At 36.6% G+C, this 25984-nt stretch overlaps 1 protein-coding gene across 2 annotated transcripts in view; it reads right to left on the reverse strand.

The window, feature by feature from the left end:
* LOC149781026 (secretin receptor-like) overlaps positions 1-25984 on the reverse strand; it is a 160949-nt gene that overhangs the window by 97814 nt on the left and 37151 nt on the right. Inside the window, exon 1 of one of the 2 annotated variants that reach the window (XM_089936452.1) lies at positions 10743-11453. The exons of the other annotated variant lie outside the window; for it this stretch is intronic. The gene's annotated coding sequence lies outside the window, so the exon portion shown is untranslated. Of the gene's footprint in view, positions 1-10742; positions 11454-25984 lie in introns of those variants that run through there. 2 annotated transcript variants of the gene reach the window in all.

Below are 25984 nucleotides of genomic sequence, written 5' to 3' on the forward strand. Positions count from 1 at the left end.
TTTGGCAAAACAACGGATTATGCAATTTGAAGCTGGTATTGCATCATACGTGATATGAACTGCATTATGGTACTCCTAGAGGTCATGGAGGATGCAATCATAACTTAGCTTACATCACTCTGCTGAACAAATTGCCCTATATCAGCTCTAGAAATTATAGTGGTGTGCTCTCTTATTTGTCAGTGTTTGATTTTGAAATAGGACACATTTCTGTTTAGCCAAAGTGAGCAGAGATGCATGGTACTTGTGTGAACAATGCGGATATCTTCTGCTATGTCTGTGGTGAAGTGACTTGTGCAACACAAAAGTGCAGTATAACCACTATGGTTAAGAAAGCCTATCACCTTTATTTTGGTTGCAAAATTGGAGATCAGGACAAGAGGCGTTCCCCACACATATGTTGCAACACTTGTGCAATAAATCTTCGCCAGTGGTAGAACAGAAATAGGAAATATATGCCTTTTGCAGTGCCAGTGATTTGGAGAGAGCCAACAGATCATCTCAGCATTTGTTACTTCTGCATGGTACCTCCAGTTGGGAAAGATGTGTCAAAGAAGAAAAAGTGGGCTGAGCATTGTCCAGAAATTCCATCAGATATACGCTCAGTACCCCACGGAGAAGGACTGCCGGTTCCTGATGCACCAGAATCATTCTCACTTGAGTCAGACGAAGAAGAGAAAGAGGATGAAACTTTTCTAGTCCTGAACAATCAATGTCACATGACCCATATTTTCTCCCATCCTCCTCCTCTGAACCACACCTCATAACACGACGTGAACTGAATGACCTTGTCAGGGATTTGGAACTATCCAAGAGAAAGGCAGAGCTGTTGGCCCCAGACTACAGCAGTGGAATCTCCTGGCAGGTGATGTTAGGGTTTCCATATTCCGTGACCGTCAAAAGGATCTTGTCCCATTTTTCTTCATGGAAGGTGATCTTGTAGCCTCCAACAATATCGATGGTGTGATGGCAGCTCTCAACATCGTTCATGATCCAGATGAGTGGAGACTGTTCATTGATTCATCGAAGACAAGTCTTAGATCTGTTTTGCAATGTTTTGCCATCAAATCCAGTTGGTCATGCAATCAATATGCAGGAAACGTATGAAAACATGAAACAATTTTTGAGGTGCATAAACTACGACCAACATCAGTGACAGCTTTCTGGCGATTTGAAGGTTACTGCTCTCTTGCTTGGTCTGCTGACTGGATACACAAAGTACTGATGTTTTCTCTGCGAATGGAATAGTTGTGAGAGAGATTCCCACTACATCGAGAGAAATTGGCCACTCCGACAGTCACTGAAGCCTGGGAGTAAAAGTATTTAGCATCCACCACTTGCTGAATCAAGGAAGATTTTGTTAGCACCCTTGCACATCAAAAACTGGATCTGATGATGAACTTTGTCAAGGCTATGGACAAAACACAAGCAGCTTTCAAGTACCTCCGTGGAAAATGTCCAAGGTTAAGTGAAGGCAAGATAAAGGAAGGTGTCTTTGTTGGTCCTCAGATTCGTGAACTTCGAGATGATGTATTTGACCGTGCACTGCTTGGCAAGGAAAAGACGGCACGGAAAGCCTACCAGTTGGTGTAAAAAATAATAATCTCGGAAACAGCAAGAAAGACAACTACAGGGAGTTAGTGGAAAACCTCCTTACGGCATACAAAAGACTTGGTTGCAACATGTCACTAAAGACATTTTTTGCACTCTCGTCTAGATTTGTTTCCACCGATGTGCGGAGCATTGAGCGACGAGCACAGCGAGCGATTTCACCAGGACATCGCAGCAATAGAGAAACGCTGCCAGGGCAAATGGAGCTCACCAATGCTTGCAAACTAGTGCTGGACAATGATAAGAGATGCTCAATTTAATGAATACAAGATACAAGCCAAGAAGCGCCGAGTACACACTGAATAAGGACTAAACTATGTATTTATAAATACACAATAGTTTTTTTTGCCTTTTGTTTCATAATAAATTTTATGTATATCAGCCTTTTGCCTTTTTTTAAAGTGCCACATAAACAGGACAGGTGAAATATTATCATGTAAAGCGCCATAAACACATGAAAAGACCTTGGTTTACAATGTTTGATTAAAACTCTACTATCTACACAATATACATAGAAGTAAAATGTAAAAACTTAAAGATCGTGGAAAAGAGTAGCCAATCAATTGTTTTAATTGTCATATTTGAATTTAGCACATCAAAATCCATAACAAATAGCAAACTTTATATCTGAAGCACTTCTAAAAACTTGTAGACCAATGTTACGTGTAGCTGTCATATTTGTTTCGTTTTATATTTATGTCTTCATCTATTGTAATTCTGTAGTGCTGTCTGACATGTCTATCAGTTTTCAAACCGTCTTCTGTAATAGGGATACTATCTACCTGGAACAGGATAAGGGTCAAGACATATTCATTCAGCCCCCCACCACACCCCACCACACCTCCCTTTCCCCATGAAATTAGTACCAATACCCTACCCTTTAGAAATAAATGTACGTACCTTGTGCCATACTTCCGAATAAATGTAGTTAGGTCAATATTGTAAGTTTGAAATAAAATATGCAAAAGCACAAGTCCATGCAATCACCGTCTTTTGTTTTCCTCTCATCCGTGTGACTCGAAACCGACAGATATAAATATGATACTCATACCATTACTGTGTAGTTCCATGTTATCAATGCTGGAAACGTGTATGACGTTGTAAGGCAGACTGAACCGTTGTTTTTTGTTTTTCTATTATTATTAATATTTTTTTTGGGGGGAGGGGCAATGCAGTGGTTTATAAAATATGATATATATATATATATATATATATATATATATATATATATATATATATATATATATATATATATATACATACATACATACATATATACATATATATATATATATATATATATATATATATATATATATATATATATATATATATATATATATATATATATATATATATATATATATATATATATATATATATATATATATATATATATATATATATTCCTGTTTCCAAAAGATAACATTACGAACATTGGGGAAGAGAAAGGTCGGATGTTTCATTTTCGTTTGATAGTGTACCGACATTAACACTTGAGAATATTCTGAGATTAGAATAATCAGATTTAAAAAGTTTCAGGTTTTCTGTTTTAAAACTGTTTCCTGTGAACTATTTTTGAAATGCTTTTCCTTCCGTGTAAAGATAACACCCCAATTCAGTTCAGCCTAGCTTCATAATTACATAACAGCGTCCTGTAGAAAGCGCTCGTGAACTGTTGTTGGATGCAAAAGATACTTTTATTTGTGCATGGCTGCCTTTTTCTGATTTCCTTGGTTTATACCGCTAGGTTTCAATGTTCGTAGGCGGCGTATCCAGTAAATTCCTTTACTTTATCCTGGTTTAGGAACTCCATTTGGGGTTGTGAGCAATTGCTTAATAGCCTATATTTACTGCTATAACAGTGGAATATCCGGGATATAATTTGCGCTTACATAAATTTACATAAAATAACAGATGTCGTTATGGCTCATCGATTTCTAGGTCAATAAAAATATTTTCCAGTATCGAAATAAACTAGTTGAAACATAATAAATTTGAAGGTTTAATTTCGGTACAAACAGCTATGTAAATTTTTGCAAATATAACCGCTTTTCTGTTTTATTTCTTTGTCTTGTCTATATTCTGTATTTGCCTTTGAAATATACTATTTAAGAGTCAAAAGCGCTCAGGCTAGTTAGATACTAGTTTTGCACTGTTCGTTGTCAGTTTATTTGCATTTATCTTAATCAATCCCTGACACACCTGATCCCTTGCTGGATCCAACGCACTCGAAGGGAATGTTATTTGCCATATATATTCTTACCAAATTAAATTGAACCACAGCTTGTAAGGAGATATACCCATGCAATTAAAATAAATATTCGTCCAACCGAAATAGCTGTGTTCAAGAGTCTGCTATTCTGGTTATATCAAAGGCTATTCTCTGTGAATAGCAGAAAGCTAACTTAAATATTCATTGTGCATGTTTTAATTATTTCAGTGAATTACAACATTCACCTATGAAAAGCCAGTTACAAACCGTCATACCTTAATAACATATTTACCTGTCGGCTTTGATGGTGAAATGTCGTTGTCAACATGTAAATTATACACCTATATGGTATTCAGTTAAAGTGAAATGGTAACTGGGACACACGATACAAATACATATCAGATATTGTCTATTTACAACGTAGAATGTCTTAGCGATAATTTTTAGTTCCCTTTAATGTCGAGTGCAAGAATTTGTACCAGATTACCTGTGAACACCTTTATCATGGAACTGGATATTTATCTAAATTAAATAAAATAGTCATTATATTGATAAGATATATTTTTGCGGTATTCTTTTCCAATATAAAAAATGAAGAAAAAAACCCTTGTATTCTATGTTAATATGATTTATAGAAATTATTTTAATTACCGTTGCTATTATAGAGTCAATTCCTATGTAGACCGAATTTAAATTGTGTGAGATACTAATGCAATTCAAATGAAAATTAGTCCCATGTCAATATTTTTCGAAAATACGGGTATAGTTAATTGTGTTTTAATGACAGGGAACACAATTTAGACATGGGTATGTTACATTCAGGACCAAATATTTTCTCTTACTGTGTAAATGGCAACAACACGATCGATGACTTACAGCATTGTGGAACTAATGAATTTTAGTTGGACAGGTAGAGCTCTTACATGAAAAGAAAAGTATTTATTGACCCACGGACGTCAAGGATGGGCTGGTATCAAAAGATGCAATTAGTGAGTGATTCAAAATAGATACTTTAAAACTTTTATTCCCGAGTCAACTTGAGAGCATTTGGTACAAATGTTGTGAACAAATCATAACCTCCGACATAGTTTGCTCCAGACATTAAAATCTTCCTCTTCAAAATTGTTAAGACTATCTAAGCGTATATTGATCACAGTATAGTGGGTAAATACAAATGGAACACTCGAGTTTACCTACTCCATATTTATACAAATAGATTATGTTACTTTGAGAATCTTTTGCGTCTAGTGTTTATTTACCACCTATACCCACGTACAAGTTTTATCCAGCGGTAAATTGCATATACCATAAATGCGATGGCAGATTTGTGTCCATGCAGTTCCCTTTGGATTGATTACTAAAACAAAACAACACAGACCCATAAATGCGACGGCAGATTTGCGTCGATGCAGTTCCCTTTGGATTAATTACTAGAAGAAAACAATATAGACCAATAAATGCGATGACAGATTTGCGTCGATGCAGTTCCCTTTGGATTAATTACTAAAACAAAACAACACAGACCCATAAATGCGACGGCAGATTTGCGACGATGCAGTTCCCTTTGGATTAATTACTGGAAGAAAACAATATAGACCAATAAATGCGATGGCAGATTTGCGTCGATGCAGTTCCCTTTGGATTAATTAATAATAAAAAAACAACATGGACCCATAAATGCGATGGTTTGAATCCTCCATCGGGTGTTTCGTTGGGCAAGGCACTTGACTCCAATTAAATTGGTAATAAATAAAACACGAAATCAACATCAACAAAACGTGAAAGAGTGTGTACACGGTATTTTTATGATTTCATTGTTCCCGTTGTTTAGTGTAGTTTGAAGAAAATTGTAAAACACATCAATGAATGTAATCCTTATAGCCATACATTTTTTTCTGTGTAATTAATTCTCGATTATCAATTAAAGTTCATGAGACAAATTAGACTTGTGTAAATACTTGCAGGTAAACATAATACCGTACCGTCCTGGTAATATAATGATGCATTCGGATGGTTGGTAACATAATGTCGTACCCCCCTGGTGATATAATACAATCGGATGGCTGGTAATATAATGCCGCACCGACCTGGTGATATAATACTGCAATCGGATGGTTGGTAACATAATGCCGTACCGACCCGGTAATATAATACTACAATCGGATGGTTGGTAACATAATGCCGTACCGACCTGGTGATATAATACTGCAATCGGATGGTTGGTAACATAATGCCGTACGGACCCGGTAATATAATATTACAATCGGATGGTTGGTAACATAATGCCGTTCCGACATGATAATATAATACTGCAATCGGATGGTTGGTAATAGAATGCCGTACTGACCTGGTAAGTTATATAATACACGAATCGGATGGTTGGTAACATAATGCCGTACCGACCTGGTGATATAATACTGCAATCGGATGGTTGGTAACATAATGCCGTACCGACCTGGTGATATAATACTACAATCGGATGGTTGGTAACATAATGCCGTACCGACCTGGTGATATAATACTGCAATCGGATGGTTGGTAACATAATGCCGTACCGACCTGGTGATATAATACTACAATCGGATGGTTGGTAACATAATGCCGTACCGACCTGGTGATATAATACTACAATCGGATGGTTGGTAACATAATGCCGTACCGACCTGGTGATATAATGCTGCAATCGGATGGTTGGTAACATAATGCCGCACCGACCTGGTGATATAATACTACAATCGGATGGTTGGTAACATAATGCCGTACCGACCCGTTAAGTTATATAACACACGAATCGGATGGTTGGTAACATAATGCCGAACCGACCTGGTGATATAATACTACAGTCGGATGGTTGGTAACATAATGCCGTACCGACCTGGTAAGTAATATAATACACGAATCGGATGGTTGGTAACATAATACCGTACATACCCGGTAATATAATACTGCAATCGGATGGTTGGTAACATAATGCCGTACCGACCCGGTAATATAATACTGCAATCGGATGGTTGGTAACATAATGCAGTACCGACATGGTAAGTAATATAATAAACGAATCGGATGGTTGCTAATGTAATACACGAATCGGATGATTGGTAACATAATACCGCACAGACCTGGTAAAATAATACACGAATCGAATGATTGGTAACATGTCTTAACGTCCTGTTAATAAACTACACTAATCGAATGGTTGGTAACGTAATGCCTTACCGTCCTGGTAAGTAATATAATATAAGAACCAGATGACTGGTAACTCAATGCCGTACTGATTTCGGGATGTCATACATGAATCGAATGGTTGGTAACATAATGTCTTATCGTCCTGTTAATATAATACACGAATTGAATGGTTGGTAACATAATTCCGTACCGACCTGGTAATATAACACATGACTCAGATGGTTGGTAATATAATGCCACAACGACCAATAAATGTTACATTTGTCTAATTGTTGTCTATTTTCAAAGCACGATATGACGTGATAACGTTAGGGACTGAAACTATCACGTGTGCACGAAAAAGGCTACATAAATTATTTCGTATTTAACGAATTCTCGAAATATTTGTAATAAAACATTCTATATTTATGCTTCTATACAACTTACAGACGTGCAAGATAGCTCGGAAAACGGAACAGTAAAAGAATTTAGCCTCACAAGGATACTTTTGTTTTTGTGATAAATTTTTCTTAATTTAACAATTGGGTCAATATGGCATATCGGCTCATTGTGATAGACTCTTTATATCTTTGGATTACATGCCGATAAAAATCAAAATTTAGATTTTTCAATGGACAGTTGTTTATCCAAATATGAGATGACGAAAAATATTTCCCCGATTCAGGAAAACACCGCTAGACATACAATCCTTGATCCCATAGTGTTTGAAAGTTAAAACCCTCAGGAGTATAGGTCATAAACATTGAAAACTATCTATCTATCTATTTATCTATCTATCTATCTATCTATCTATCTATCTATCTATCTATCTATCTATCTATCTATCTATCTATCTATCTGTGTAAAGTGTTTGGCGGCACAGCAGCACAGTCTGCCTACAGTGTTGAGTACATTTATGCATCCCCAAAAGAAAAAAAGTTTTCCTTATTAACGTTGGCATAAATTATGATCAACTAAACTATGCTAGCTATGTTATTTGCACGAGAACAGGAAATTACGTCGAATTGCATGCATTCTAATACATTATTCGTTTCCTACTGGATTCTAGTCTGTCTATTTCGGCTATCCATGAGCAAGGACAATAATGTCTCATAAAAATTTGACAGAGTTATAGGCCTTGTCTGCTTCAGCTTTTGATTCTACATTCCAAGTCTTGCTGTTGACATATTTTGGTAATGCACCATTAATAAGGATGTTTGATGTATTTTGTAATTCTCAATTTTCATAAAATTTAGTATAAATCTTGAAAATGTTAGAATCTGCTTGGAGTAGCCTCAAAACCAATTACTAATATCAACTGGCAAATGCATCTTCGCCAGCCTCGGTTTCGATATGTTATGCGATGTACACCTTGGCGGATCGATCAGATATTTCAGTCCTTTGTCCTAGCGACATCTATTGGATTTCATGAATTGGCTCCCTTAGTATGTTATGCCAACTAACCATTTGCGTGTAACAGTGGTGCACTTGCACTGTACATCGGCCGAAAATGGCGGAGGCAACTGACCTCAAAAGGATAGTCTGTAAATTCAACATCAAAAGCCTGACTACATACCAAAGTGAAGCCGTTAAACGGACTGGCAGTTGAAAATTGATTATTTATGAAGCCATTCCAGTTTTGTGCTCACCTTGTCTTGATCATGAAATAACAGTGCTCATATCTGAGCAGCCTGATTTTCATTGGATGCGGTCAGGTGAAATTCACAGACACGAAGCACTGAAATATCAATCGATTTGCTAAAGTGTAGATAGCTTGAGATACAAGAATCTTGGCTATCGAAGATGTGGTACATGTAGCATTTTAAGAATGTATTTTTACAAAATTATTACTGTATTTATACTTGTATTTATTTTCTTTGGGCGGGGGCCTTTTTTTCTTTGTGAATGTTCCAATTTTATATTTTTTATTTAATTGACGTCATCGTCGTCGTCATCGTCGTCACCATCATCATCAATGTGATGATGTAGCTGATGTTGATGATAAAATCATAATGATGATGATTATTATTATTATTAGTAGTAGTAGTAGTAGTAATATCATCATCCTCGTCGTTGTAGTAGTTGCTTGTATTTAAATAAAGTTGTCAGTCTTTTTGTTTTTTAAATAAAGGGTTTTCTATCATCAAAATGGCTTTATCTGCAGGTGAAACTTTCGATACAATATCTGCAAGAATACGTACATCTAATACATAATACATACGAGTATGTATCAATATACATTATTACTATTATCAAATATGAATATATCTGACTGTAATAATTCTTTTTGGGGAGTTATTACTGGCATTGTGTAAATGAGGTTAACCACATCCAAAAAAATATTGAATCACGGCAAACCACATACACCAGTAACATCAAAGTCGGTCAGAAGAGTGATCGATTTCAAATGATGGGGAATGCATGTCGCTTTGTAACTGACATATAATGAAATGGATTAATAAAGAAATGATCGAATGCTACAAATTAAATGGACTAATGTTCATTTCAACAAACTACCAAGGGTCGCTTATTGTAACATTGTAACAAAACGTGTAGATCTTTAGGCCAAGGTCAAGTGAGATCTTTCATATGCTAATTTTCTGGGATCAAATATAATGTCGGGATAAAGTAGGTCTTAATGAATTTTAAAAGCAACCAAAATACCCCATTGCTTTTGTATTTGTCATAGTTATTTTTGCTACTGTACATGTTTCTTGCCCTGCAAAGCAAAGCAAGATTGATAGAAAGATTATCTTGGAAAACTGGAACATACTGCCATTGGATTTGCTAGCAATCTAATTGTATTGCTCAGTTTATAGCAGATTCCAGGCCAGACTAAGGAGTGACGTTTGATGTACGCAGGCCATCTCTCTCTCTCTCTCTCTCTCTCTCTCTCACACACACACACACAACCACACACACACACACACGCGCGCGCGCGCACACACACACGCATTGCAGTGTAGCAGTTTATAGTGGTGTTTAGCACACTGGGCATCATGCCGCAGACAGACATGTAGCATCATGTCCCACCCAGTTACATTATCCTGACACCAGGCCGACCAGTCCTAACGCTAACCTCTTCATGCTGAATGCCTAGAGGGGCAGCTGTTACGTACGGTATGCGCTTAGCATTAAGAAAAGAATACAAACTTTGGAATTCACAGACTAAATCATATTCTAACAAGCATACGAGTCACTAGACAGATATAAAATTACCATGCAAGAGAGTGTCATCCAAGTTTCTATGTGTGGAAGAGTTTAAATTTTTACGGCACGATTTGCAGATTCAATTGGGAATTCTCTCTCTCTCTCTCTCTCGTTTCAAAATGATATCAAATTTATTTACTTTTATTTACTGAATAAGTACCTAGTGTTATTTTCCATAACGTTTACATCATTTTTATGTTATCACGTTTTGAGGAGACTTTTTTCATCCTTTATTATTACTATTATTATTATTATTACAAGACTTAAAATGAATTGTATTTTACACACATTTATTGCATTGTGAGTGAACTTAATTTCTCAATGAACCGAAAGAAAGATGAAAGCAAGAAAGGTTGGGGAGGAAGAATGTTTAGTTTGGACTTTTCTGGCATATAAAACACAACTAGGTTACTCAATGATGATTTATTTATAGAGCAAAATAAGTATCTCGGTGGGTCGGGAAAAAAGACAAACGGAAAGAAAGAAAAAAGGAAAGAAAGAAAAAAGAATGTACAAAGAAAATGAATAAGTAACAGCTTACCTTAAACGCACTTTCTTTTGGTACTTCTTTCACTGAATTTCTTAACTAGTTCCCACAAAGAATAGCTAAACTACATGTTCACATCTTAGTACATTACTAATGACTAAACTTCATTTTCACATATTAGTACTTTACTATTGCAGTTATGCTTATTTCTCTATCACCACAAAAACCTCTGTGATCTGTTATTATATCCTTCTATTTTCTCCATATATTTTCGTGGTTACAATTTAGTTGATTATCGCGCGCTTGGAAACATTGAGTCACATGACTTGTAAAAAAAACTCGTGGCGATGTGATATCCCAGGACCCGGGAATCCACCAATGCTGATATGCTGACAGCTAAAAACTTTGAAATCTTTCAATGCTCATCAACAGAAGAATATCTTGTTTAATTGAAATATCTTCTTCTTATATATCAAATAATGTCTAACTTTAGAATATTTTCAGTGGTGGCCGAATTTCAGAATATAAATCATACTACATGTGTGATGATTACACCAGTTACTCCTCATAGACACGTCGTGAACGTTTCAATGTTTTCTCCCGACTGGGCGTTTTTAGTATGTTACCTTGATAAGCACACTATCTGAACAATAGGCGGACTTTTTATTAAAGGGAGTTTTAACTGACAGTTCTTTATATCGACTTTGTATAACTGCTTTTTTACGGTGCAAAGACCGGTCTTACTGGAAACCCTTATATCCTCTGCAAAAAAAACAAAATAACAACGGATAATAAACAGCTCGTCCGGTGTATTGACTATTCGATTGCCGCCAAGCTAGGATAGCATAGGAATATTGACCAGAATAGTCCAAATGTTTGTTCTCAGACAAATATGGCTCTCTTCAATAATGAACGTTACAAAAGTGTTTATTTTAGAATTGTTGTAAAAGAGAAAGTACTGTGAATAACACCCAACACTCCTTACAAACAAAATCCTTCCCACAGCTTTGATGCACGGCTCTATATCTAAGTGCGTAGCTTTAGTTACAGAAAGGAAATGGAACTCTTTTTTCGTCTAGCATACGTGTCATTTCAAAACTGAAGTGCAAACATACGCGCTGTAGGAAACAGTAAAAACATTTTAGATAGAAAGCAGTTGTAACTTAGGTAAATCGTTCAGTTAATAGTGTATCCATGATCTACGCTAATTGTATGCCTTTTATTCGCATAACCCTAATTTTTGACAGATCAATTATTTTAGTATGGTACAATGTGCTATTTTCGTCACTCGAAGCCAATAATGACTCCATTTTGAAACATAGATGCTTAATGTGTTCTTTAAGTTAAATTTAGCTGATGGGTATTGATATACCTGTTATGCTAGCACAAAATAAAAACGAAAGAAAAATGGTAAATGCTAAAAATCGACGAGGTCAAAGATCAAAATGGACGAATAATTGTTTTTGCATTCATGCCTGTGGAAAACAATTTTAACTGGACTCCAAACGAATAACACTGGACTCAATACAAAACATGACTGGACTCGATACTAAACATTACTGGACTCAATACTGAGCATTATTGGACTCAATACTAAACATTATCAAGTCATATTAAATATCTAAACATAAAATGAAGCGAGAAATGTAGAAACTTCAGTATAACACAGTCTTTCAATACACATATGAAATTCATTCAAACTAAGTGATTCTAGCGTTCATTCATATCGAGGAATATGAGTCTGAATTCAATTTTTGTGTTTAAACATTTTCTTGACCATGAGACAAGGGTGTTGATAGAGTTATCCCTTAATTGAATACACTAAGTACACATATGATTAGATGTCAACATTGGGAATAGATATTTGCATACGTTAAATTGACTATAAAAATATTCCAGCCAGCTTGTAACCTCGCTATCCTTCTGACGTGGACAATATACTAGTATGCAAACAAATAACTAAGAGGGCAATAAAGTTGTCAAGCAAACAAGCTAGTGCACAAGTGAACATGTAGCGAACGAGTAAACAATTGACTGAACAAGTTGTGTGGATGAAAACAAACTCAGAAACAATTTTTTTTTTAAATTATAAAGAAAACGGGTGAGAAATAAAGACGTTTCAATTAGAAGCAATTAGTTCCAGTAGTGTCATTAGGTGCCGTAGTCCGGGGATTTACCCAGTGGCTAGCACCGACCTATAGTCAGGAAATCAACAAACGTTTTCGAAGTATAAAAAAACCCAACATATTTTACTAACTAAAAAAACTCCTATTTGTGTGGGAAACCCTCGCATTAATAAAATTAATAAACACGCTGTAGTCCTGATGAAGTATGGATTCGAAACAATTAAAGTTAGTTCTGGTCAAACAGCGATGGTTCTAAGTACTACTCCATGTCACATTTACACTTTGTATTACATTTTGTAATGGCATTGTAAGGGTCTTTGTTATTGATAAATAAATATGCAAAACTGCAATATAAAAGACAACCGAGAAAATGTGGATTTGAGAAATAAACCTAATACAACTATAACTTATATTTTGGGTATATTTGTTATTGTAATAGACCGCTACACGTGCTGATAGAAGAAACAAATAAAAGAAACGAAAATAAAATTAACAATGAGGGAGGGGAGAACATAAAGAAAATCAATAGGAAAGAATGAGAAAGGGGACGAGGGAAAATAGTATATATAAATATGTGAAGAAAAGACAATCAATACGTGAAAATGGCGATGGAGGAAAAAGTAAACCAGGATAAATTGCGGGCAAGGAATATAAACATACAAGAGAAAGAAATTCTTTTTGCAAAATATTGAAAATTATGTCTCATATAGTTTGATAGAATTAATATTGTGTTTGGAAACGGCAATGCACTGACCCAATACACGATACACTGACCCAATGCACAATTCACTGATTGAATACACAATACACTGAGCTAATACACACTGCACTGACTCAATACACAACATATAAAACTTGATTCATGTTCTGAGATCAACGTTTTTTGAGTGATTTACTTTAAATCATCTCATTAGTGAAACTGATGCTCACACTTTTTGAAAACTTCCTTGAATTAAAGTAGATTTTCAATTTAGGTTGAAATTTGGGTCTATATGCCTTAATTTCGTTAAACAAGGTACTTTTCTGTTCCAAAATCTTTCACTTTGCAGAAACAGTGCATTACAATTGATAATTTACAACTTAACCATGCTGTCAGTATGCCGGGAATCCCCCTACAAGATTCCATAAGTGTACCAGGAAGTCCCATGCAAGATTCCTGAAGTGTACAGGGAAGTTCCCTACATGATTGTTTAAGTGTAATCGGAAGTCTTATATAAGATTGCTTAAGTGTACCGGGAAGCCCCCTTCAAAATTGCTTAAGTGTACCAGGAAGCCCCCATAAGATTTCTTAAGTGTACCGGGAAGCCCCCTTCAAAATTGCTTACGTGTACAGGGAAGCCCCCTATAAGATTTCTTAAGTGTACCGGGAAGCCCCCTTCAAAATTGCTTACGTGTACAGGGAAGCCCCCTATAAGATTTCTTAAGTGTACCGGGAAGCCCCCTTCAAAATTGCTTACGTGTACAGGGAAGCCCCCTATAAGATTTCTTAAGTGTACCAGGAAGCCCCCTATAAGATTTCTTAAGTGTACCTAGAAGCCTCCTACATGATTACTTAAGTGTAACTCAAAGCCCACAACAAAGTTGCTTAAGTAATAAGTACAGTTGCAACGATAATAAGGTTGTAGCAAATGAGTGGGAGACTTTTTGGTACTTTCAGACGGTGGTAAGGTCACTCCATACATAATGCAATGAGGCCAATGTCATTTGGTACGTATCATTCAGAAGGTGTCAAGGTCACTCCATACATTATGTAACAAGGACAATGCCTTTTGGTACATATCATTCAGAAGGTGTCAAGGTCACTCCATACATAATGTAACAAGGACAATGCCATTTGGTACATATCATTCAGAAGATGTCAAGGTCACTCCACACATAATGTAACAAGGACAATGCCATTTGGTACATATCATTCAGAAGGTGTCAAGGTCACTCCATACATAATGTAACAAGGACAATGCCATTTGGTACATATCATTCAGAAGGCGTCAAGGTCACTCCATACATAATGTAACAAGGACAATGCTGTTTGGTAAATATCATTCAGACGTTGTCAAGGCATTCCACACATAGGTTGATGAAAACAATGCCATTTGGTACATATCTTTCAGACGGTGTTAAGGTATTCCACACATAGGTTGATGAAGACAGTGCCATTTGGTACATATCTTTCAGACGGTGTTAAGGCATTCCACACATAGGGTGATGATGACAATGTCATTTGGTACACACCTTTCAGACGTTGTCAAGGCATTCCACACATAGGTTGATGAGGACAATGCCATTTGGTACACATCTTTCAGACGGTGTTAAGGCATTTCACACATAGGGTGATGAGGACAATGTCATTTCGTACATATCTTTCAGACGGTGTTAAGGCATTCCACGCATAGGGTGATGAGGACAATGTCATTTGGTACATATCTTTCAGACGGTGTTAAGGCATTCCACACATAGGGTGATGAAGACAATGCCATTTGGTACACACCTTTCAGACGATGTCACGGCATTCCACACATAGGTTGATGAAGACAATGCCATTTGGTACACATTATTCAGACGGTGTTAAGGTATTCCATATATAGGTTGATGAAGACAATGCCATTTGGTACATATCTTTCAGACGGTATTAAGGCATTCCACACATAGGGTGATGAGGACAATGTCATTTGGTACATATATTTCAGATGGTGTTAAGGCATTCCACACATAGGGTGATGAAGACAATGCCATTTGGTACACACCTTTCAGACGTTGTCACGGCATTCCACACATAGGTTGATGAAGACAATACCATTTGGTACATATCTTTCAGACGGTGTTAAGGCATTCCACACATAGGGTGATGATGACAATGTCATTTGGTACACACCTTTCAGACGGTGTTAAGGTTTCCACACATAAGGTGATGATGACAATGTCATCTGGTACACACCTTTCAGACGGTGTTAAGGTATTCCGCACATAGGTTGATGAGGACCATGTCATTTGGTACAAACCTTTCAGACGGTGTTAAGGTATTCCACAAATAGGTTGATGAGGACAATGCCATTTTTGGTAAACACCTTTCAGACGGTGTAAAGGTATTCCACACATAGGTTGACGAGGACCATGTCATTTGGTACACACCTTTCAGACGGTGTTAAGGTATTCCACATAGGCTGATGAGGACAATGCCATTTGGTACACACCTTTCAGACGGTGTTAAGGTATTCTACACATAGGTTGATGAGGACAATGCAATTTGGTACATATCTTTCAGACGGTGTAAAGGTATTCCACACATAGGGTGATGAGGACAATGTCATTTGGTACACATTATTCAGACGGTGTTAAGGCATTCCACACATAGGGTGATGAGGACAATGTCATTTGGTACACACCTTTCAGACGGTGTGAAGGTATTCCACACACAGGGCGATGAGGACAATGTCATTTGGTACACATTATTCAGACGGTGTTAAGGCATTCCACACATAGGGTGATGAGGACAATGTCATTTGGTACACACCTTTCAGACGGTGTGAAGGTATTCCACACATAGGGCGATGAGGACAATGTCATTTGGTACACGTTATTCAGACGGTGTTAAGGCATTCCACACATAGGATGATGAGGACAATGTCATTTGGTACACACCTTTCAGACGGTGTGAAGGTATTCCACACATAGGGCGATGAGGACAATGTCATTTGGTACACGTTATTCAGACGGTGTTAAGGCATTCCACACATAGGATGATGAGGACAATGTCATTTGGTACACACCTTTCAGACGGTGTGAAGGTATTCCACACATAGGGCGATGAGGACAATGTCATTTGGTACACACCTTTCAGACGGTGTTAAGGCATTCCACACATAGGGCGATGAGGACAATGTCATTTGGTACACGCCTTTCAGACGGTGTTAAGGTATTCCACACATAGGGTGATGAGTACAATGTCATTTGGTACATATCTTTCAGACGGTGTTAAGGTATTCCACACATAGGGTGATGATGACGATGTCATTTGGTACACATTATCAGACGGTGTTAAGGCATTCCACACATAGGGTGATGAGGACAATGTCATTTGGTACATATCTTTCAGAGGGTGTTAAGGTATTCCACACATAGGTTGATGAGGACAATGTCATTTGGTACACACCTTTCAGACGGTGTCAAGGTATTCCACACATAGGGTGATGAAGACAACGTCATTTGCAATTCAAAGCATACTATTGAGAATGAGCTATTTCTTCAATAAATTTGGGATTTGAAAGAGAATCTTATGTTTCCTGAAATCTGGAGTATACGATTCCTAAACGAGATAACCATTCTTTGGCTCCAAAAATAAACTGAAAGCGCGATATTTTTAATAGGTATATGCTGTTCCATCCGGAGGGATGGTTTCACTGTACACACGCCTTGAAATATGAGCGTGTTTGTTTAAACAGTGTTTTTGAAAATTAAACTGTTCCCTTGTGCTTTATTCTGAGCCATCATTCTTTGTACTTGAAAGGTGTTCATATAACACGAAGGCCTCACCATACCATAATTTACATTTAACACATCCACGAATGATGTTGAATATGTCTGCAGCAAACAGACGTAAATGCAACATTTAAATAAAATCAGTGATGCGAGAAATAAAAGCTTCAGTGACCCTTAATTAAAAATTAATTCATAATTTATACTCGTCGCAAGATATTCATACACGAAATTATAATATGTAACTTATTACACGTTTTTAAATGTATTACAATTTATTAAAATATGGACCTCATAAGAAGCAACAAGTTTTTAAATGTAATATAATTTCTACAAATATAGGACACCGCAAAAACAATACATTTTAAAATATATTATAATTTATTCAAATGTAGATAGAACTCGTAAAAAGCAACACATTTCTGAATGTATTATAATTTATTCATATATAGACTCGCAAAAAGCAACATATTTTAAAATTGTAGAAGAATATCCCAAATCATCACTTCATTATTTTCAAGATTGAAAAATTCATCAGGTTTGAAATTAAAATCCTCAGATTTAAATTGTTTTAAGGACATTTGTATCCTTTTTTAGAGGAATTCATGGTCTATGTAGGACACACTGTTCTAATTGTATGCGAAAATAGGAACCAGTCTGGAAATGGTTGAACATAAAATGAGTATGTAAGGGCCTTGGCTGGCCGGGATTGGTTGGTAATGTAAGCTATCTTCTTTTTTTATAGAAAAAATAATCTTTTGAGAGCTTATTCTAGTTGTAACTGAAAAATAGAGACATTGTTTTATTGATGGAATTTCAGTCCTTTAACAGTTCTGAATTTAGAACACTCATTACTAAAATTAACACTCCATTCTTTGGTGCGAAATTGAAAGCACGTGTTTCAAACACATGTAATTTCCGAAAATGCCGTGGTTCATATCCTTTTCTCTATATAGAAACTGTCATTCGGGTTTCATCCTTACTGATAAATATAGGTTTGACCATAGCACTCATATATTATTGATTTTTTTTTATATCAGTCTGTTTGCTTACATTTACTATGGGAATTGAATTAGTACCGTGAGTCCTGTACGGTATTCATATATGCATTGCCTACAAAAATACTGAATGCAGAATTCATCACTGAAAGCACAACATTATGTATAGGCATGCGCAATCCGCACTCGAAGAAAAAATCTGAAACTTGTGTTAATAATTTTGAATATATATATATATATTCATCATTTTTTAATGATATAGTACAACTAAGTTTTAACATCATTACGTTTCATCCCGTAAGGTGAATAATTATACGTAAAAGGAGTGTCCAATCATTTACGACAGAGATACATGTAGCTATGAACCCTGTTTTTAATCATCGATAACGAGACCGCGAGTTTTCACTTGGCAAGAAAGGATGATTGACTTGCTGAAGCTATTAATAGAACTAAGGTGAGGTCACTCTGATTCAATGGATAGTGAAAAGGCTGTGTATATAAAAGTGAAGTACATTTCACTACTTGTCTACAACTCCATTATATTTTAAACATACCAGATTCAAAACTTATTCTTTGCTATCAAATCTGTATTTAACAATTCAGCATAACGACACTTTTTCAGACTAGTAATTTTATTGAAACGAGGTATTCAACTGGTCCTCTGTAAAATCAGTCTTATCTTCGAAATGTGGACCTATTCTTTGAATCACTCTTATCTTCGAAACGCGGGCCTATTCTTTGAGTCAGTCTTATCTTCGAAACGTGGACCTATTTTAATGCATATCAATGATTTTTGAAACTTTTCTAAAACCTACAAACTTCATAAGTACCGGTGGATTTTTTTTTTCGACACCTGTCACTGCTGTTCATGAGAATTACATATGCTCCTAAACTATAGAGCTTGACAACATGCAAAATTATGCACCTTCGAAACTGAAAATTTGAGAACGGAAGTTCACCAATAAACATAGGGTGGGTGAGATACGTTTAGAAAATAAAATACACAAGTTAAAACTTGGTTTTACTATACGAAGGCTTTTACAAAGATATGTGTTTGATTGATACCATGAAAATAAACAAAGTTACGGAGCCGAATGTTTGGAACTAATTTGGTACTCTTAACACCGAGGCATAGCCTTCGAATTGGTCGACACAAGAATAATATCATCTTCGCTTCGCTAGCCAAGGTTCCGATATGATAACCCTGTCTCCACCTATGCGAACAGAACAGATATTTTAGTGCTTTGTCCTAGCGACATCTATTGGATTTCATGAACTGCCTCCCTGAGTATGTAATGCCACCTAACCAATAGCGTGTAACAGTGGTGCATTGTACATCGGCCGCAAATGGTGAAGGCAATTGACCTAAAATGATACTCTGTAAATTTAACATCGAAACTATGACTACGGATCAGAGGGAAGCCGTTACAGGTGTATATGATTGAAAGGTATTGGTACAAACAAGAACCGGCAGTAAAAGATTGATTTTTTTGTATCAGTCCATTCAAGTTGTGTGGCCCCCCTCCCCCCGTGTCGATCATGTAGGAATAGCGCTCAAATTTGAACAACTTAATTTTGATTGGATGCGCCGCATCCAACGAAATTCACAGACCCGAGGAACAGAATTATCTGCTTGATATAGGAGCTTACGTACCAGCGATAATGCTGAGTGACATATACGTTGTTTTGTCATTGCGCAATCAACATTGTCTACAAACCCATTAGACTTCGGTTATTTTTTCTGTCTAACGAGGTGAGAGACTTCGCTTATTTTTTATATCTGAAGTGTGTGCGTGGATGTGTGTGTGTGTGTGTGTGTGTGTGCGCGCGCGCGTGAGAGAGATAGAGAGGGGTGGGGTGGGGTGAGACCTTACCTATCAATTTAAGCATTCTTGTAATTTGCATCGATGAAATGATATCAGTAATACGGAGAAATATTAAACCAACAATAAGTCTGACTCAACTGCAGATTGTCCTTTTACTGTCATGTGTCCAACATTAAAAAAAAATTGTTTTACCCTTTTGCGTCGGTGACGCATAAGTTACTGCATTATTTATTTAAATGACAATTCATTTGTCCCACATCTACTTGTATCTTCTCATTCGCTTTATTTTCAACAGCTTACTTTATTAAAAGTATCTTAATTTACTTTTTCGTGCATTTGTTTTAAGTATATTTTATTGTCATTTTATCAAACCATATGGCTTGTGGCACGAGTTGTCTATCTCATTTTGGTTTGTTACCAGTGCATACAAAAATTACCCAAAGATGACATTCATTTTACAAAGATTTGGGTTCATCCAAAAAACTAGCTCAACAATTTCATATATTTAAAGACATTTTAAACAGAGAGAAAGAGAGAGAGAGAGATGTACATTTCAGATGTTACAGTCGCTGCATGTGCCTTTCATTCTGTCTTACCGACGCATTCGTCTGCCAACAACCGCACTGCACTCTATTTTGCTCTTGGGACCGAAACAGGCTGATCATGCTGTCGTCAGTACTGTCTATACGTTGTCTGGTTCCATTATTAATACATGTTTTTATGCAGACTTTATGAGCAACAAATGCTATATTATTCACGTTTTTGCTGTAAAATTACGCTTTGTTTGGATATAAACAACAAAAAAGCGTTACAAGTGCTATGGACGCTTTGTAATTGTATATCCTACTTCATTGCACAAACGAAAAAAGAGCCTTAGAACTGATGCCAGGCAGTACGTTACAAAATGTTTCGAAGGTGCGAGAATATACATCATTCTTATTGTATGCCGAGATATCTTCTACCAAGAACGCCAGGGGCAAATCCGACACACTTTCGGCATAAATTCTCAACCCAGAAATGCTGACGCATGTCCGCAGTACCTCCAATCTAAATATGGGACTCACGGTACTAATTCAACTCCCATATTCAACATATGTAAACACCATGATATTAAAACTTTAGTAACCTTAACGTTCTCAAAGCTTATGATGAAACCTATTTTTCTCCGTATATTCCCATCCTTGATGCATACTTATCTAAAGGGAAAACCATATCTCCCGCTGCATTTTGTTCTTTTTTTTCAATCGGCACGTGTTTTCCACTCTGCACCTAAGGAATGAGGTGGTATTTTCAGTGATGAGTGTTACGCAGTCCAGCCTATATAATGACTGAAGTTACATCAATAAAGCACTGTCTCTTCTTTTTTCATTTATAAATAAGATAAGCTCTTAAATGATTCTTGTTACTAAAAGTGTACGTTTCATTATCAACCCATTATGGCCAGATAACTCCTTCTGTACTCTAATTGTCTTCACCCATTTCTAAACTGGTCTCCATTTTTCCATATTACGAGTATCGTACGTCCATAAGAGAGTTAAGGTCTTGAATTGTTTTTTCACTATCTTACGACAGAAATTCAGTTTAATCGGTACTATTTCTGTATAAACTGCGCGGTAACTCAGTTTATATACATGATGTTTGCATCAGAGTTTTAAGTCATGATATCAACCGAGAAACGCGCGTGTGTGTGTGTGTGTGTGTGTGTGTGTGTGTGTGTGTGTGTGTGTTTAGATTTTAAATGTAGCTTTAACAATTTTAGTCATGTCGCTACGATGTCTGCAGTGCGGGGTTTATAGTGATGTCACGCACTATGGAATCAGGCCACATATACGTAGCACCATGTCCCACCAAGTCACATGACCTTGACACCAGGTGGACTAGGCCTAACACCAACACTTCTTAAGGCTGAGCATCAAGCCAACCAATTGCTAATACCATTTTATATTCCATTGGTATGACCCGGCTGAGGTCCGACCTCCCGCACCAGAGGCGGACGCTCTAACTATAGCAATATAAGGTGTAGGGCAGAGGTTCCCAAACCACGGCCCGCGGGCAACTTGTGACCCGTCAGCTCTCACAAAGTGGCCCGCGGGGCCTCTATATTTACTATAATGTATTTTAATAATTTCAAAAATTTATTTTACGTTCAAATAAATAAATAATAACTAGACGAAAGTTGCAATAATGTGCGATCAACAGTATTCTAGAGTCTAGAATGTTATTTCTAAGAAGTCTGTCAATTTGGTCGATCACTCTGAGCTCCGTCGGCGTTCGATAATTCACTCTGCGCATGGTTGTTGTGCTAGGATATAAGTATCGAATGCGCCCGTTGAGTTAGCGAACGAAACGTTTGGAAATACCCTTTTCCCTGCCTTGTCGACCAATCAGAGTGCGCAAGACGCCATGATGTCATCTGTTGCAACTGTTTAGTAGTCTGCAGTTTCGTGTTGAAATTAGATTTTTCAAATAAAATTTTTTTATTAAAGCCGATAAGCATGAACGTGGATAACGTAGAATCAAACAATGCTAATAAGCAAAAACGTGAGGACGTTGCTTGTCGTGAATTCAACGCAGACTGGACGGAGAAATTTATGTTTGTGCCTAGTCGTAATGGTAAACCGGTTTGCTTAATCTGCGATTTGATTTAAAACCGAAAATGACTGTAGTGCAGGACTGACACTGATTGCTTTTAAAGTTTTAGAATTTGGTTGCTGAAAGTTAATATATTTAAGAATGATATTACACGACTTTTATAATTTTATAAACATTGATAAACATTTATAATTTTATAACGTTGTGGCCCGCTTAGTTATCGAAAGTAGTAGATATGGCCCTCTACTTGAAAAGCTTGGGAACCACTGGTGTAGGGGGATCACGACTTGCTGAGGCCAAAGGCATTTCAAACATAATCATCTACTCTCTCTCTCTCTCTCCATGCACACACACACACACACACACACACACACACACACACACACACACACACTGTCTCCTCCACTTATACACATCAGTTAATAGATCTCTAACGGCAAAATCCCGCACCTGCTCAACAATTACAAGAAGTTAACTGCTTCAAAGAAATAGCATATTTGAAAAAATATTCTTGCTTCCAAATAACGTTTTTACTTGTCTTGTCTGAACCGCCCCTATCACTTATTATTTTTTTAACTTGCTTTCCTGAAACAAAATCATTAAATTAATATAAGCAGAGCCTTAAAACTATTTCGAAAGTTAATACTTGCTTGGTTTGTAAATTTGACGACCAAGATTAAAGTGTATAATTAAGAATGACACGTCCGGATCAGCTGACTAATAGTTGCGATCGGATCATCGCTCGGACATTTCCGTCGGGTTATTACACACCTCAGAAGTTGTTGCACGAATACACATCAGCTTGATGTGTTTTGTCATTCACCTCTGGCTGATTGTCGAGACGAATTTTTTAATATCGAATTGGCTGCATATAGGGCATTACGTAAGCATTATGACGTCATAATATGGATGATGTCACGACTTTCTCGAAAGATGCGATCAAAATGTAACTGTTTGTTGTAAAGAAACAGCAAAATGGGCGAACTTTTTTTTTGTTTTTTTTTTCTGTTCCAACTGCAAGAAGGAATTAGTCTGAATATTTTTTTCATAAGACAACCCTCATTCCCCCACGTATTTTTGTTGTTGTTGTGTGTGACTGATATCTGCAGATTGTCTGGGCAACCGGATGCTATTGCCTCAAGCATTAGCATGTCATGACTTCCTGCTATTTTTCTTGTCATATGTTGTAAGTACTAGGAAAACTGAGATAAATGAAGAAAGAGCATTTCTTTTCTTACATGTTTTGTGCAGAAAATAGTCCATGATTGTAGTGGCGTTTCGAGAAAGATACAAGCGCTCTACTGGCGTCTGTCGAAGTGAAGTTTGATGTGATCAAGAACAATTGTTTACTCTGAAGTTCCCAGGACATCACCTTTGTATGAGTAGTCAAACTTTACCGTCTCATAATGTTTGCTCAAGGGAAGTTTTGTAATATTCTTTTGTACTTGTACAGGCCAAATCAATGTGTGTTTACTCAAATGACTTAGCGATGATTTCTAGTGCTTTGTTGGCGAATCTCTGTGAGATTTATTGATTAAGATGAAATATTTCAAATCTTGGAATAGTTTTCCAATTACCGTCTTCCAAACCTTTATAGCTTTTGATTTTACTTTTTTTCGGTCGAGAGGATTTCTGAAATAATAAAAAAACAAGAGTACGAGTTTTGTTGAACCAGCTGTTAAACTGAAGGACCTTGGGATTGTCACTCAATATCGGATTTTATATGGACAGCCGATTAAAGGAATCAATATTGAGGGCAAAAATAAACGCGAACTCGACCCATGTCTAACATCTCGATCAAGATATAAGGCATATATAATCCCTTCTTTATTCCAAAACAAATCTCCGTGTAAATATTTGAGCTTTTTTTTAAATGTATCATGTAACCTCGAGGGATATTAAAAATACGAACTTGGAGGTTGAACTATTTGAGTGCTTTTTTTGTTTCCAGTCAGAAATATAACCTTTATTACAGCACAAGTAAACAAAAATGTCTGTAAGATATTTAAATTAGAAATTCATTGATTATACCGTAGAATCGGTGCGAAAGGCGTTTTCGCGTGTTCGTGTGGGCATCACATGGGTAAGTATTACGTAGGCATTGCGCGTAAATACAACACGGGTGTCACATGGGTAAATATCACATAGGCATTACGCGTAAATACAACACGGGTATCACATAGGTAAATATTACATAGGTATTACGAGTAAATAAAACATGGGTGTCACATGAGTAAGTACTTAATGATGAAATATATATATATATATATATATATATATATATATATATATATATATATATATATATATATATATATATATATATATATATATATATATATATGGTGGTACAGAATGGATATTCTTGCTGACAATCTCAGCAATTTCAAATAGTTTTCGTAAATTTATGATGGTTTAAACATAAATATTTTAAATTTGACGCCAGCATCCGAGTTTCCTCTGACCATTCCTACTCAGTTTTGGATATTTTGATATTCATGTTTTGGGGTGGGGGTCAAAACCCATTGCATATCGAAAAAGTTGGAATCGAAGGCATAGGGTATCCGCTTACTAGCGGGCTTAGCAAACTTAAACAATCTTACATCGAGCCATAACTGCATGATATCGATAAGAAAACGTTTTTTTTTTCTTTTCCCGCAGAAATTGCGAGTATAATAGCGGCTATGTCTTTAATCCGGTGTCAGACGAGACGAAACCACAGCGCTGACGAAAGGTACTCGCCGTTTACATTGCTGGTCACGCGATAACCAAAATCTCGCAACCTAAATGTCCATACATCAGAAGTTCAAATCACGCGATATCAACAAACACACCCTTTCCATTGTTATTGTACAAAAATATTTGACAATATTAAATGAAAGTCACGTTATCGTTTGTGAAAATAAACCCTGAAAGTATGCATTATTCTAAATATATTGTTTCCGAGAATAACGACCAAAAACATGTCGCTGGAGAAAACTAGGACCATCAAACAGAATGCACATGACAACGCGGTAGTCACGTGCTACCAGCGAAAAATACCATCAGCATGCGCCAAGACTTGTGCGCACAACCTGAAGAATCGGGCTGTCTTCAGTTTGCTGCCATACCGACATGTTTCTGGTCGTTGTTCTTGCAATAAATGTATTGAATGTTATACGTCCTTTCGTTTTTTTTTTTTACAGTCATTAAGGGGGTTCTCACCAGTTATTATGTACTTTTGAGATAATGACGTATGTGAGGTGAAATTGTTTGCATTTAAAACATACGCAATGAAGAAA

This window comes from Sinohyriopsis cumingii, chromosome 16 (genome assembly GCF_028554795.1).
Source record: "Sinohyriopsis cumingii isolate HCF-2022 chromosome 16, ASM2855479v2, whole genome shotgun sequence".
NCBI lineage: Eukaryota > Metazoa > Mollusca > Bivalvia > Unionida > Unionidae > Sinohyriopsis > Sinohyriopsis cumingii.